Source organism: Bos grunniens, chromosome 15, assembly GCF_055505025.1.
Source record: "Bos grunniens cultivar Pamir isolate PY7600 chromosome 15, Bosgru_T2T1.0, whole genome shotgun sequence".
NCBI lineage: Eukaryota > Metazoa > Chordata > Mammalia > Artiodactyla > Bovidae > Bos > Bos grunniens.
The window spans coordinates 32,771,624-32,786,166 of NC_141179.1; the positions used below are offsets into that span (position 1 = coordinate 32,771,624).

Here is a 14,543-nt window from a genome sequence, read left to right on the forward strand (position 1 = left end):
AACGAAGGAAAATCAGTTATGCAAGAGAAGTCATGGTAATCGTTCAGCAGGGTCCTAACTCCTCCTGGAGGAATATACACAAAACCTGATGTGTATCTTTGAGTTGATTAGCAGGGACTAAGACCCCTATCCCGGAGAAGGCAACGGCACCCCACTCCAGTACTCTTGCCTGGAAAATCCCATGGATGGAGGAGCCTGGAAGGCTGCAGTCCATGGGGTCGCTGAGGGTCGGACACGACTGAGCGGCTTCACTTTCACTTTTCACTTTCATGCATTGGAGAAGGAAATGGCAGCCCACTCCTGTGTTCTTGCCTGGAAAATCCCAGGGACGGGGGAGCCTGGTAGATTGCCGTCTATGGGGTCACACAGAGTCGGACACGACTGAAGCAACTTAGCAGCAGCAACAAGACCCCTACCCAGGTGGAAGAGAGTGATAACCTGCTGGTCACAAGCAGAAGACTGAAACCAGGAGGTTAAGGATTAAAATCCCCTGAATAACACACTGTTACCTGCACCATCAACCAATCAGAAGAAAGCCACGCCCCCTACAGCCCCCGCCCCCAAACGTTACCTTAAAAAAAACCCCTTCCTTGAACGCCACTGGGGATCTCGAGTTTTTCCGCCTGAGTTTTGGGGCTTAACTTCCCCACAACCAGGCGTCAGTGGATGGGCGTCACTGCATGGAAGGTGAGTGGACACAAATTTGATTTGGTTACACTTGCTGCTCCGTAATGTTTGCTGCTGCGGCTGAAAGTGCAAAGAGATAACCCAAGCCACTAGATGGGATGCAGATGGGGAACTGGCGGATGATGGGTGCCTGACCTGGAGGGAGAGGCTGGGGAGGGGAGGATGTCCCCCATCACCAGCACACTCCACTGGGAGGGAGGGACTCCCACTCTTCCTCTCTCAGCACCTGGCAGTGACACGCAGTGGCCCTGGGGAGGGGACTCTGGCATTAACATCAGCCCCTCCATGTCCACTCTGCAGCACCCATTGCTAAGCACTGGGGATGTCAAGACAAAGGAGGTGCTAGGCCCTCTGCCATCCACAAGGTGAAGGGCTCAGCACTGCCTGGTGCTGTGAGAGAGGCAGGGGCGTGATGCTATGGCAACTGAAGGGGATGGAACAGCTGTAGGGTTGGGGAAGTTGGGGAAGGTGCCCGAGTGGAGTTGGCACGTGACCGAGGCCTTGTGAAGGAGTAGGAGTTTGCCCAGCTGGTGTGGGGAGACCAAGTGTGTGAAGATTGTGGTCTGTGGCAGGAGGAGGTAAGTTGGGTGCGGCGGCTGCTGCGGGGGTGGAGGAGAGTTCCGGGTGAGGGGTATATGGTTGAACCCACGTCTGTGTGCTCAAAGCAGAGCGAGGCCTGACAAACGGATAGGTTGGCGCTTGGAGCAGAGAATGGTTTATGGTGGGACGCCAAGCAAGGAGAACGGGCAACCCATGCTCAAAAGACCCAAATTCCCTGGTGGTTTTCAGGGAAGAGTTTTAAAGCCAACATTTGGGGTGAGAGCTGCAGGGGGCATGACTTTCTTCTGACTGGTTGGTGGTGAGGAAGAGGCTGTGTTTCAGAAATCTCCATCATCACCCCTCTGGTTCCAGCCAGTCTGGGGTCTGAGTGCTTGTGGTCAGCAAGCAGTCACCAACCTCCACCTGGGTTCCCGCAGAACAACTCAGACACTTGCATTCGATGTCGGGCATATCCCTTGAGGAGGAACTAAGGACTCTGTTTTATCGCTGAATTATTGTCTCCTGGCTGCTTTTCCTTCCTTTCTGCATTCCCTCACTTTCCTAATTCGTAATTGCTTGAATCTGCTCTTTGGAACACAACAAAGGCTTAGGAGATGAAAGGTTTTTATTTTTATTACTGCAAATAATAAACAGGTGTGTGTGTGTGTCTGTCTACGTACATGTGTGGTGTAGAGGGGCTTTTGTACCCAAGAGGTGCTCGGTTTCAGTGACATTGTATTATGTGGTAGAGCTGCTTCTAGAAAAGCAGCTTCTGGACTCTTCTGGAACACCAGCAGTACCTTCCAAGTCGAGAGGGAAGCCAACTGGAACAACTTCTTCTTTTTCTCATAGTGCTCCAGAAAGGCAGCTCTGCGCTCAGAGAGGAACTTGAACTTGCACAGAGTGTTCAGGTCTTACCAGGTGATCTGACCCCCACTTTCTCCCATGTCTCATGGTCAGGGTGTTTATGAGGTTTTCAGACACGGAAATGGGGGTGAGGTGGGTTGAGTAGTGCAGATGGAGTTCACATAGACCGTGTGTTTCATGCCCCAGATGCATTCTGGAAATTCGTGTCAATCTGTTTTCTGCAAATTCAATAGAATCTTAAAGAAATTAGAGGGAGCTGTCATTTCATGGAGTTCAAACCTGCCTCTTTTTTTTTTTTTTTTTTTTACCGACTGAAGGATCCTTTTGTCATGCAAATATCTTCTATTCGTGAGCTGGTATCCTGTCTTGACTTTCTTTAAATGAGACACACCTCTATGGGGCAAACTGTGAGGCTTACAGGCAGCCTTTTCAATGGTAGGCAAATGTCCATCCCCCGCCTTTGTTGTAACCAGTCGCTTTGGTGGTCTTTGTTTAGATCAGGTATATTTTTGGCCACTGGAGGGCTCTCCAGATAGAGAATGACTGGAGAATCCCAAATGTGTTCCCGAGCTCAGACTCCAGCTCACACCCAGATTTTTGAGCAGAGCAGCACATCTTGCAAATCGGATTTAACTGGGGAGAGTAACAGTAGCATGGATGTTTCTTTTATTTAGGAATTTAAGCATAAAAGAAGCCTCTATTTAAAAGAGCAGCTTTTGGATGATAGTCTTATTTGGAGCTGGCAAGGAGGTGCTAATCTTGTGTGTGGAGAGTGATCTTGCAGAATTCAGCACAGCTTAGAAAAGCGGAGCTCTGAACAAAGGTTATTTCTCTTGTGCAAACAGAATCACACCGAGATGTATGGAGCGAAGTGGGGCCGTAGAGTTTATTTTTATAACGAGAAAAAGGGAGGACTGAAAGAATAGTTTGGAAGACTGGCATCTTATACCTGGTAAAGCAGAGAACGACTACTGTTTATTTTCGTGCCATGTCTTTTCACCTGCAGCTTTTCTACTTTATTTTTTGAGTTTAGTTCAGAGATTTTATTTGGCTGAATGTTACCAAAACACCCAAACTTCTGAGCTCAAAGATGTCCCTGTGGCATAACAAATTCTAGATCCACCTCCACTGCACCGACCCCCCCCACCGCCCCACCATGGATCAAACACAGACTTGTTGCAAAACCAGGTAGAAATGGGAAGAAGTCAAGGGAAATGTCCAGAAAGGAATTATGGGCCAGTGACCAAATTGCCTGTTTATTTAAAAAAAAAATTCATCAGAACTGTGCAAAGCAGATAAGTATCAAACTAGACTAAAATAAAGTCTCAAGTTCTAATCTCTGAAGGCCTGCAACAAAAAGTAAAGTTGATTGTAAAAATTTGCATGCTTCTTCCATCTCCAGAGCAAGGTGGCGTTGTCTTGCAGGTAGTTTTGAGGATGAATTTGGGCCCTAAGCACTGAAGAACTTCGGTTCCATGGAAACAGATATGGGCACTGGAGATGCAGCTACTGTAAGGCAAGATCTCTGAGGACTGAGGAGGTTCTCATATTATTTGTCCATCTGTGAAATGGAAATGAACCTTTTTCTGACTTACCTCTTAGATGGTAGTGTTACTGAACCAAACTGGGGTCCACTTACCTGCTGTACAACAAAGCCAATTTACTGACACCAGATTGTGGTGAAGGAAAGTCCTGTGTTTATTTGCAAGACGCCAAGCAAGGAGATTGGTTCATGCTCAAATGAACTTTGCAAAAGGCAGTTCTTTTTTATATTTATTTGGAAGTGAAATGAAAGAAGAGGAAAGAATGAGCCCTAACAGAGAACCTCAGTTTCCCTTTGAACTGGGGAGTTTCAGAAAAGATAAGCAGACAATTTATTCCAGTCTGTATTAGCCGATTTTCCTCTTCTGCAAACCTCAGAAGTAGGCAGTAGAGAGCTGAGGGTGTTTTCAGCAGATGCATGTTGAGAGGGGTAGAGGGACTTGATGAGAGCTGCCAACCTGGACCTTTCTATTTGATCAAAGTTCCTTCTCCTGTAGACTATCCCCTTGCAGCCTGTGTCTTGTCGGGAAGCTCTGTTCACCTAGTTGTATTTTGGAATTTTGCTTCTCCCAAGGATGGCCTGGGAGTCAAGTCTAGGATCCACTTGATTCTGATTTCGGGTGATAGGATGCAGCTTGGATGGTCCCCTAGGAGGGCTGTCCTCTGGCAAAGAGCTCCCCAGGAACTAGAGAGAAGGATTTACGGCTGGATGAATGGAGGTCAAGGCCAGGTCATGTCAACTGAAATCAGTTATTTAGGGGATTAGACTACACGAGGAATGACTGGGAGAATGGGACTTCTCAGAATTGCCCCCAAACACTGAGAAAAAGTTAACTGAGGGTCTGGAATCCCCTCCCCTCTCTGAACTCACAGCTGTCATTGTCCTGGACGCTCACTCGACATTAAACACACATCTTCCTCTGACATATTTGTATTGTTTTAAAAACTGTATGACAGATAGTTGTGCTGAGTGAGTGAGTGCCGGGCACCTAGCAGGCAGGCAGTAAATATTTGCTGAACAGTGAAAAAATGCAGTGGCTTGGCTGTCAGTATGGTTTCTATTCAGAGCCCATCCCCAGTGCTCCATTCATACTGGGCTGGATGAATTTCTCGTTTAAGGGTTGATCGTGCCCGGCCTGACCAGGACGGTCTCTGTGAGCATGCAGAGTACAAGCCACCATGGCAGCGAAGAGGGACGGCTGGGGGGGAAGTACATTTGGGAGTTTTCCTAGAGACGAGGTGCAATTCCTTTGTTCTGGTAGGTTTCAGCCAGAAGGAACAGCAAATTTTACTGTCTGCAAACCACCAAAGAGCTTATTCCCTTCCCCCTTCACCTCCATCCTTCCCAACCTGGGAATTCATTTGCTGCTTCTCTTTCCTCTTCTTCTGCCCCAGAGCAGTCCCCAGGGACAAAGCTCTTTGTTGTGAACACTCCAGGGCAATATGGAATTGCAAAGTCTCTAGGGCAAAATCAAGGCTGTCCGCCGAGGAGAGTGATCGCTGAGCCCGAGACCCCCGCCTCCCCCCTCCACCTGTTGATCTCCCCCTTCCGGGGGTGAGCAACAACCCGCATTGTGCTTGGCATGCATGCGCTTCGACACCAGGCTCAGCAGATGGCGCTGGTGAGCAAAGCCCTTCCCTTCTCTCCCCCGCCCCTCCCCACCACTAGAGCCTCCCTGGTCTAAAGCGAAAACAGATGTTTTCATCATTTCTGGATCTGGCATGTGACTTGCAGTTCAGCAGTGTGCCGACATAACCCAGAGTTGTGCGTTCCCTTCATCCCCTGCAAAATAAAAATTCTGACTTGAACGAGCCTTCCTCCTAAGTGAGCCACTGACATAAGGTCTGTTGAATCCAAGGGTGCATGGCTCCAACTGCAACTGCCTTTGTAGCCAGTCCTGGCTCTATAATTGAGACTGCCCCCCCGCCCCCGACCGCCCCCAGCACAAAGCCAGGGCGGCAAGTCTAGCTATCTTTACACCAAGGGCTGGGGAGAGGTGCTAGTTTTTTAAAATAGCCTTGGTCTGGCTGGCTGGGGACCGTGTGCGTGGGAGCCAGTGCGTCCAGAACAAAACAGGAAGGCCGGGGCGGCGCGCCCTGTTCCCCGAACCTCCAGCAGGTGGCAGCATCGGCCCGGCCTGGTCTCTGCCGCTGGCCAGCCCCAAAGCCGGGCCCTGTTACTTTCGGTGGCCTCAAAATTATTAGTTCCAGATGAGTTCTTGCAATTGTAATATTTGGTTTAACCCAATCTGCCCGATTGCGTCAGCACACGTTCAAATACAGCCGTCTGAAGTCTAACCAGACATCAGAGGCATGTTTCAGGGGGTGTCAACATTCCTTACCCTTTGAAAGAATTAAAAAAAAAAAAAAAAAAACCCACGCACACAAAAACCCAGAGGTTGATTTATCCCCCAAATGAAAGAAGGGTGAGCCGCCTGGGGCTGAGGTGGCCGAGAGGGACAGAACAGGGGAAATTCAGGGAAGGCGTAACAATAGAACTTTGTGGGTCGAAGTCTGCTAGAATGGAACTGGATTTATTTGTTGAACTAGGAAGGGACCTCTGGGCTCTTTGAAGGTTAGAGCAAATAAGCAGAACTGGTGGGCATTTGGTTTTCTAAGAGAAGAGCCCTTCGAATCACGTAGCCGCTATTGTGAGACACAAAACACAAGCTATCGGCCTGTGGATGGGCCTCTGCGTACTCTTGGCCTGGCCGCTCAGGAAGGGGGCCGGGGCAGGGGGCTGTATGTTAACACACAGCTGTGAGGGGCACCCCAGTCACCAACTCAGGACACAGACTGGGTTGCCTGAGGACACCAGCCAAAGGGCCTGGAGGACCCAGTTAGAAAACGCAGCACAGCCTGAAGGCGTCTGGCCAGGGGACCTGCCAGAGGCCTCAAGTGTCTTGTAAACAGCCCTGCTGCACTCGGTCACTGCCATACCCTGGAGACATTGTCAAGCACCCCGGATGCCGGGCACCTGCTCTGGGGGTCTCGGGTTTTATAGACAGGTCAGTTGAGGCTAAGACTCACTGTGCCTGGGGGCAGAGTAGCACATGTGACAAGGCAGCTCAGGAATCCTGCTCCGATGACCAGACACGAAAGAGTGTCTTGCTTCCCTTAGTGGAGATGGAATAGCCTGGTCTTGGGAGGCAACCTCTGTCGGGCAGTCCTCCTCCTCCCGCCTGTACCCTGCTTTTCAATCCGTGCTCAGATTCGTCAAGTACCTCTTTCAAGGTTGCAGAGAGCTTCCTGCTAGCCGACTATGGGGAGCCTGGCCATTCCCTGCAGGCCTCAGGCTCGACACGCTCCTGATCAAAAGCCAGCAAGCGTCTGGCAGATGCTGCGTGTCCTGCGTGTCGGAAGCTGGTGGCTGGTGCTGGCAGCAGGCAGGCAGGCTGATCAGCCATCTTGTTAGATGTGGCTGGGACCTGGGTTCCTCCCTCCCCACTCCAGCGGCCACCCCACTGCCTGTATTAGACAGAGGAAGGATGATGATGTTCTTGCTGTTGTTTAGTCTCCAAGTCGTGTCTGACTCTTTGAGACCCCATGGGCAATACAGCCCGCCAGGCTCCTCTGTCCGTGAGATTTCCCAGGCAAGAATACTGGAGTGGGTTGCCATTTCCTTTTCCAGGGGATCTTCCTGATCCAGGGATGGAACCCATGTCTCCTGCATTGGCAGGCAGATTCTTTTACTGCTGAGCCACCAGTGGGACCTCCACAGTGCTGGCAAACACCAGCAGAATGTTTAGAGGTCCAAGCTGCCACCTCTTTTCCTCTCAGTTTGGAAAATGCATGTGTCCCTACAGGTTGCTGGGGAGATGCTAATTGTCAGTAGTAAGAGCCACACTCAGTCCTAGCAGATGCTCGGCTTGGGGAAATAATCCAGCCAGGCAGCCATGTGAGCACAATACTTACCATGGTCTTTGTACACCAATAATAGTTGAGAAATTCCAGTATTTCTCTCCACTGCCACTCTAACTTTATTCTCTTCTGAGAATCAGCTTTTGGAGGTTCTATAATCCAGACTACTCAGATCTGGCTGCTTAAGAATCACCTAGATGCTGCCCCAGAGATGTTGAAATCAGAATGGAAAAGAGGTGGGAGACAGGAATCATAATTTAATTTTTTTTAGGCATCATAATTTTAAATCTCCTCCCCCAGATGATTGTAATTGTAATATACACTACCTGGAAGTAAAAAAAAAAAAAAAAAATCACTGATTCTATCCCAACTTCCTTTGTTTACAGATAAGGTTCCTAAAAGGAAAGTTTAAGGGGTTCAGACAAGATCACACAGGTTCAAGTCTGGAATCCCTGGATAATGCCTCTGGCTTCTCAGGGATGGTGGAAGTTCTTCCTCCAGTTACTGAGACAATCACCTCCCTACTCTTGCCACCTTGCTCTGTTCAGTGAAACTCTCCAGTGACCACCGCAAACCTGTGCCACTCTTGCCTCTGGGAAAGAGCAAATACTTCTGAGAAATTTTCAGTTTTTCTGGCTTGAATAAAAAGATTAGAAATGAGAATCACCTGCACCCTGATTTCTCTCTTTTATCACTTATGTTTCCAAATGGGATTTACACTTGCAAATGGCCGTCATGTGATAACTGCTCTGCGGAGATCTGTTTTAATGGGTGAGGCAAGAGGGCTCTCGGAAAGTTCAGTCTCATGTTTAGGGTTAAATAGATGGCAGAGATGAAGCCAATGCAGAGCCGTCCCACCTCTCACCCTGCTGAGACCCAGGGCTTGTCTCTTGCCAGCCTCCTCTGTGACTGTTTATGATGTTGTTTGCTTCTCAGTCTTTCCCCACTGGGGGCAACAAGCACCCTCTGAAATAACTCCATCTTGCATGGGAAGGAATAATCACTAACTCATCCCTTGAGGTAAGGTTTCAGGGAATAGGTGTGCCTTGAATACTCTGAGATCTGTGATGCTTGTAGGGTGAGTGAATGACCACAAGTCACTGAAAACAAGACAGGCAAAGATCCAGGATATCATAGTGGTAACCAGGTCAAGTAGAAAGGAAGCTGCAGGTTCCCTGTGTGACCTTGAAGGAGCCCTTGCCCTTTCTGGGCCTGAGTTCTCTCTCCTGGACATCACCTCTGAGACCTCTTCTCACTCTGGCATTCCATGAGAGGCAGGGAATCCCTGCTCCCATCTTTAATCAGATGTGAGGGACCAGAGTCTCTTCTCTCCATAAGTCAATTACTCTAGAGCCATTTCTTCAGTGGCCTAAGAACTAGTTCATGATGATTAAAATGGAAATCTGAGGATAAGCAGCCACAGGCACACAGTGAGTTGGTCCCCTACCTGGTGATTTCACAAAGGACACTTGTAAGTTGCTTCAGTAGAATTCTGTCCCTTCTTGGAGGAACTACCCAGAGACCTTGCATCACTGGGGTTCATTTGTCCACCTGGTATCATTAAACATTTATGAAGTACTTAGTATGTTAAAAAAAAATAGAGTAAGAAAAGCTTATACCCAAGAGCAACTCTTCCAGATTAAAAGAGACCAAGGAAGCATTATAATGAAATGTAATGTGTATAATGAAGCATTATAATGAAATGTAATGTAACGTGATCTTGGATGCTAGATCCAAGAGGGAAAACTTATAAAAAACATTTTCAAGACAATTAGGGAAATCTGAATGTAGACTGCATAATGGGATTATTGGTAATTTTTTAGATGTGATCATAGTATTGTGGTTTTATAGGAGAAAGTCCTCATCCTTAGAGGCATGCTGACTTAGGGATGAGTGTTGTTGTGTTTGCAATTTGTCTTCCGATGATTCAAGGGGAAAAAATAGGCAAATGTGCAATAATGTTAGCAGTTGGTAAATCAAGGATAGAGTATATTGAATGTTCATTGACGAGTTCTTCAATTTTTCTATAGATGAAAAATTTTCAAAAGTAAAAAGACCAAAAAGAAATGTCTGTGTCTGTAAGGATTTTATCATTTACTTACCATTTATTCTTTACCAAGGGCAAAAATGACAACCCACACCAGTATTCTTGCCTGGAAAATTCCATGGACAGAGGAACCTGGTGGGCTACAGTCCATGGGGTCACAAAGAATCAAATGCGACTGAGTGACTGAGCACACAAGAGCTAAAAGACATGTGAATCACTGTGTTTAATCCCAGGCAGAGTAGAATGGATGGCCAGTGGAGGTATAAGGAGTGAGTCTTGGAAGCCCAGAATGAAGAATCACTCATTTTCCCTAGGGTGTTGGTGGTGGTGAGGGGGGTCCTTCTTTCTGTGGTAGAATTTGAGTTGGGTATAGAAAGGTGTGTACAGTTTCAATAGGAAAGAGGCAAGGGAGGGGATTTTAGGCTGAGAGGACAATAGAAGCAAAATTACAAAGCTGAACTTCATCCAGTATAATTGGAAGATAATAAATGTGTGAGGGATGCCCTGGAATTTAAATAGTAATTGATATCAGAAGATAGGTGGCCTTGAATGCCATAAGAAAAGATTCCAAATCTGACCTTCTCAAGAAAAGATAAATGAAATATATTCATCTTACATCCACAGCTGTTTGCCATATAGGCATCAGCATGGTGGTAAGTTGATTCAGTCATGTCCAACCCTTTGTGATCCTATGTACCATAGCCTGTCAGACTCCTCTGTCCATGGAATTCTTGAGGCAAGAATACTGGATTGGGTTTTCATGCTCTTCTCCAGGGGTGGAGATCCCAACCCAGGGATTGAACCTGTGTCTCTTATGTCTCCTGCATTGGCAGGTGGGTTCTTTCCCATTAGTGCCACCTCTCAGGCATCGGCATGGTTATCTAATTAATGAATTTTCTGTGGCAAAACTTGTAGTGATTCTTCACAACAAGCATATATGACTCAACTCTAAAATTTTCTCCACCCTCTGTAGATAGAAACTCTTTCCTATTCCTGGCAATCACTCATGCTCATTGATCATGTAGTGAGGTGCATGGAAGGCCATTCTTGACAATAGCCAGTTGCAACTACTTTCTCTAGAATTAATCTGCTTGCTCCTTATCTGTTTCCTTTTTGGATTTTCAGTCCAGAGATAGCGCAATTCAGCTCCCAATCCTTGCCTCAAACTGCTTGCTACCATAGCCGGTCATCATTCTCAGGGTTCATTGGTTTCTTCAGATTAGCTAGGTTTGCTGGCTCCATGGATCATGGCTGCAGGAAAGTGGACTGGCTACTGCCCAGCTCATGCCAGGGACCCACCTCAGATGGATTAAACTCAGTGGGGCATCACCAGGGCAGAAGAGAAGAGTATTCCTCTTACGTTCTCAGCAAATCTATGTACCTGTTTTTTATATGGTATCTATCTTATTGTGCTGAGATTGTTTTCTTTGTCCCTACTAGATCAGGAATTCTTTAAGGGCAAGTACCACGTCTTAGTTTGAATCTCTAGGACTTAGCGTACTGCCTGGCACTTAGTAGGTCCTCAGTAAATGCTTAATGAAGAAATCAGTAGATGAAGCAGTGGGCAAAGAGGACTATCTTTGAATTGGCATCCCTTTAGATTTTTGCACTATCAGTCCCTTATTTGAGTGTCTAATTGAGAATTGAGGATTTCTGTAGGAATGACCAGCCATAAATAGGTCACAGAGAGTATGCCTTATTGAAGTTCTATCTCTGGGCTTATTTGTATTAGTATGAGTTTTAAGTATGGCTCCTTAGACAGTGACAATCTCCAGTTGTGTTCCTCTGGGGAGCTGCTTTTCCAATGCATGTAAAAGAGATCAACTCTCCCTTTGAAACTGCAGTGGGATTTTAAGTTGTATCAACACAGAGCTTGGGAAAGGAGTTGAGTCATAAACCATAGTAATCAGACTTTGCTCTTACATGCAGCCCTTTTCACTAGCAGATCCACCACATAGACAACAAACACTAATTGAAATCAGAGGATTACTAGAGTTGTATTCCTGTTCTGTCAGTATGGGAAATGCATTGTCATCACATCTACCGAGGCATGGCCATTTCACCTCTCTGTTACACACCACAGAGTCAAAAGAACCAACTTCTGGACCTCCCTAGTGGTCCAGAGGCTGAGACTCCACACTCCCAAGGCAGGCGGCCCTGGTTCAATCCCCGGTCAGGGAACTAGATCTCATATACTACAACTAAAGATTCTCATGTGTTGCAACTAAGCCCTGGCACAGTCAAATAAATATTAAAAACAACAACAACAAAAAACACTTTCAGAACACAGAGCAGTTTCCACGAAGAGCCCAGGCCAGGAACCATGGGGTCTGTTCTGATCACTAAATAACCATCCTTAGTCCCTATAACAGATGGCGGGTAATTGTGTTGGCATGTATGTTTTGTCCTGGCAATGGTTCCTTGATTACTGTTTTCAAAATATTCTCTCTATCCCTGATACCCACCCCCCACCCCCTAGCCCCAGGCTCTATCTCTGTAAGGTAGGCAATGAGTCTCCAGTGCTTTCTAAATTCAGGACTGAGTTGACCATGCCTGTGGGATTCTTGTAGAAAATAAAGGTTTCATGCTGGATCCAATAGCAGCTTAAATCTCATGAAGAACAACATGAAGTAGCTTTGGTGACTGAGTCCATTAACTACCTGATTTGGCTTAGGGTTTTCCACCCTGAGACAGAGAAGACCTCTTAGCTTTTTATCCATCTTCCTAAACTAGAAGCACAAGAGTCTTCCCCCTACAGATGACTAAGTCTGTGGCCAAAGAATCACATACCATACCCTCTTCTGAGTACTGCACATAGAGCCATTCTCGGTCACTTCAATTCAGTGGAATTCAGTTTATTAACTGAGCGATTCTTATGAATGAGACACTGTGCCAGCTGCTATGAGAGTGTGAAATTAAATGTTAGACACTGACCCTTCTCCTCAAGGCTCTCTAGATCTGTAACCCATCTCTGCCCCCACTTTCTGTAGGACTGGAGAACTGATTTCACCCTAAGATTCTATCAGATAAATTAGTAGAGAAAGGGAGATCCCAGGAAGGAGGAGTATGGGTGGAATAAGAAATTATATTCAGTTGGGTACCTTAAATGAAAGGTGCTACGTAAAAGAAGAGTCTGTAAATTCAACTTTGCAAGATGCCTTTTCCCTTAGAAATATTCTGTCTAAATTCTCTGGCTTCAGAAACAGCCATTCTTCTGTCTGCCATTCAGAGGTCTGGTGGTAAGAAGGCTATAAATGGTCTACTTTCATTATTTGGGGATATTTCTCTTCCCTTGGCTTAGATGCCAAGGGTCCACAGTTCATCAGAACAGAAAGTTGAAACAGTGGGCACTTGGTAAAGACCCATTCAAAGACAGACAATCAGGATTCTCTAAGTGGCCAGAGGAAAATGGTAGGTAAGATTTTGTATGGGAACTCCAGTGCCTCTAGGTGAAAGGGAGTGACAAGTTTGAAGTTAATTTTGCTCAAATATCCCGGATTATTTTCCTATGGGGGGCTTTTCTTGAGTTACTGTGACTCTAGAAGGTTCTGTGTTTTGTGTAATAAAGAAGGGGCTCCCCACAAGCCATATCAACCCTGTCATCCTTAAATCCACCAATTCAGGTATTTATTCAGGTATTTATTTATTCTGCTAGATGTCTGGCCTGCACTCCTTGCCAGTGGTAAGCAGGCCAGCCCCATCCTCGTAGACCGGTTGTATTACCTTGTGTATCAGCAAGTTCTTCAACTTTTCTGCACCTCGGTTTCTATACCTGTCAGTCAGGAATGTTCACACTATTTTGTGGCATTTCAAGGAAGAGTAAGTGAAAGGTGTGACAAACCCTGGTACTTGGTAGATACTCAATAACTTGAGTTCCTTCTCCCTTTCTTTCTTTCAATTTGAATTTCTTCCTTGCAAAGTGTGGATAGAATAACCGCTCTCTCAAGTTTAAAGATTAAGAAAAAGCATGCAGGCCTCCCTGGTGGTCTAGTGGTTAAGAATCTGCCTGCCAGTGCAGGGGACATGTATTTGATCCCTGATCTGGGACGATCCCATGTGGCTTGGAGCAACTAAGATCATGAGCCGCAGCTACTGAGCACATGTGCCACAACCACGGAAGCCGGAGTCCCCTAGAGCCCAAGCTCTGCAACAAGAGAACCACCACAACGGAGAGCAGACCCCCTGCCCCAACTGCGAACAGGGAAAGCCTGTGCACAGCAGCAAAGGCCCAGTGCACCCAAATATAAATGCTTGTCAGACTGTTTTGTAAGCGCTCAAGACTGCAGTAATGATAATTTATTATTCTCACCCTCAAAGAGCTTGCAGTCGTGCTGGAAGGCCGTGACGCACACTTGTGACACGTATATGACGAAGCGCCTCAATGCTCCAGTGCTCTCCGTGAGGACGCCAATGCCCCACTACCCTCCACGTGATTTGGCCTAAACCATATTCCCTCTTGCAACATGGGAATGGGGCAATAAAGGAGGCTCCATGGAACCTTTCAATGATTTGATATTTTTTTGAGATACTGACATAGAAAACGGACTTGTGGACACAGTGGGGGAGGAGAGGGTGGGGTAAACTGAGAGAGTGGTATTGACACATGCACACTGCCATGTGTAAAACAGACAGCTAGTGGCATAAGTTGCTGTAGCACAGGGGGCTCAGCTTGGTGCTCTGTGACGACCTAGAGGGGTGGGATGGGAGGTAAGGTGGAGAGAGGCTGAAGAGGGAGGGGATATATGTATACTTATAGCTGATTCATGCTGTTGTATGGCAGAAACTAACACAACATTGCAAAGCAGTTATATTCCAACTTAAAAAAATAGTGCCAAATTATCCTTCCTGCCAACTCAGTCATAAGAACGTGCTGCTTGATAGTTCTTTCCACTGCTCTTCACCTCCCAGCTTCGGCCCCACTGAGCCCCTGTAAAATCCCCTTTGTTCCAGCCACATTGGACAGCCTTGAAAGTGAAAGTGTTAGTCTCTCAGTCGTGTC

At 46.7% G+C, this 14,543-nt stretch overlaps 1 long non-coding RNA gene across 1 annotated transcript in view; it reads left to right on the plus strand.

Annotated features, from left to right (window-relative positions):
- Positions 1–722: 722 nt before the first annotated feature.
- LOC147357619 (uncharacterized) overlaps positions 723–14,543 on the plus strand; it is a 46,115-nt gene continuing 32,294 nt past the window's right edge. The window contains exon 1 of the long non-coding RNA XR_015141470.1: positions 723–1,265. This is a non-coding gene — a long non-coding RNA (uncharacterized LOC147357619). The remainder of the gene's footprint in view (positions 1,266–14,543) is intronic.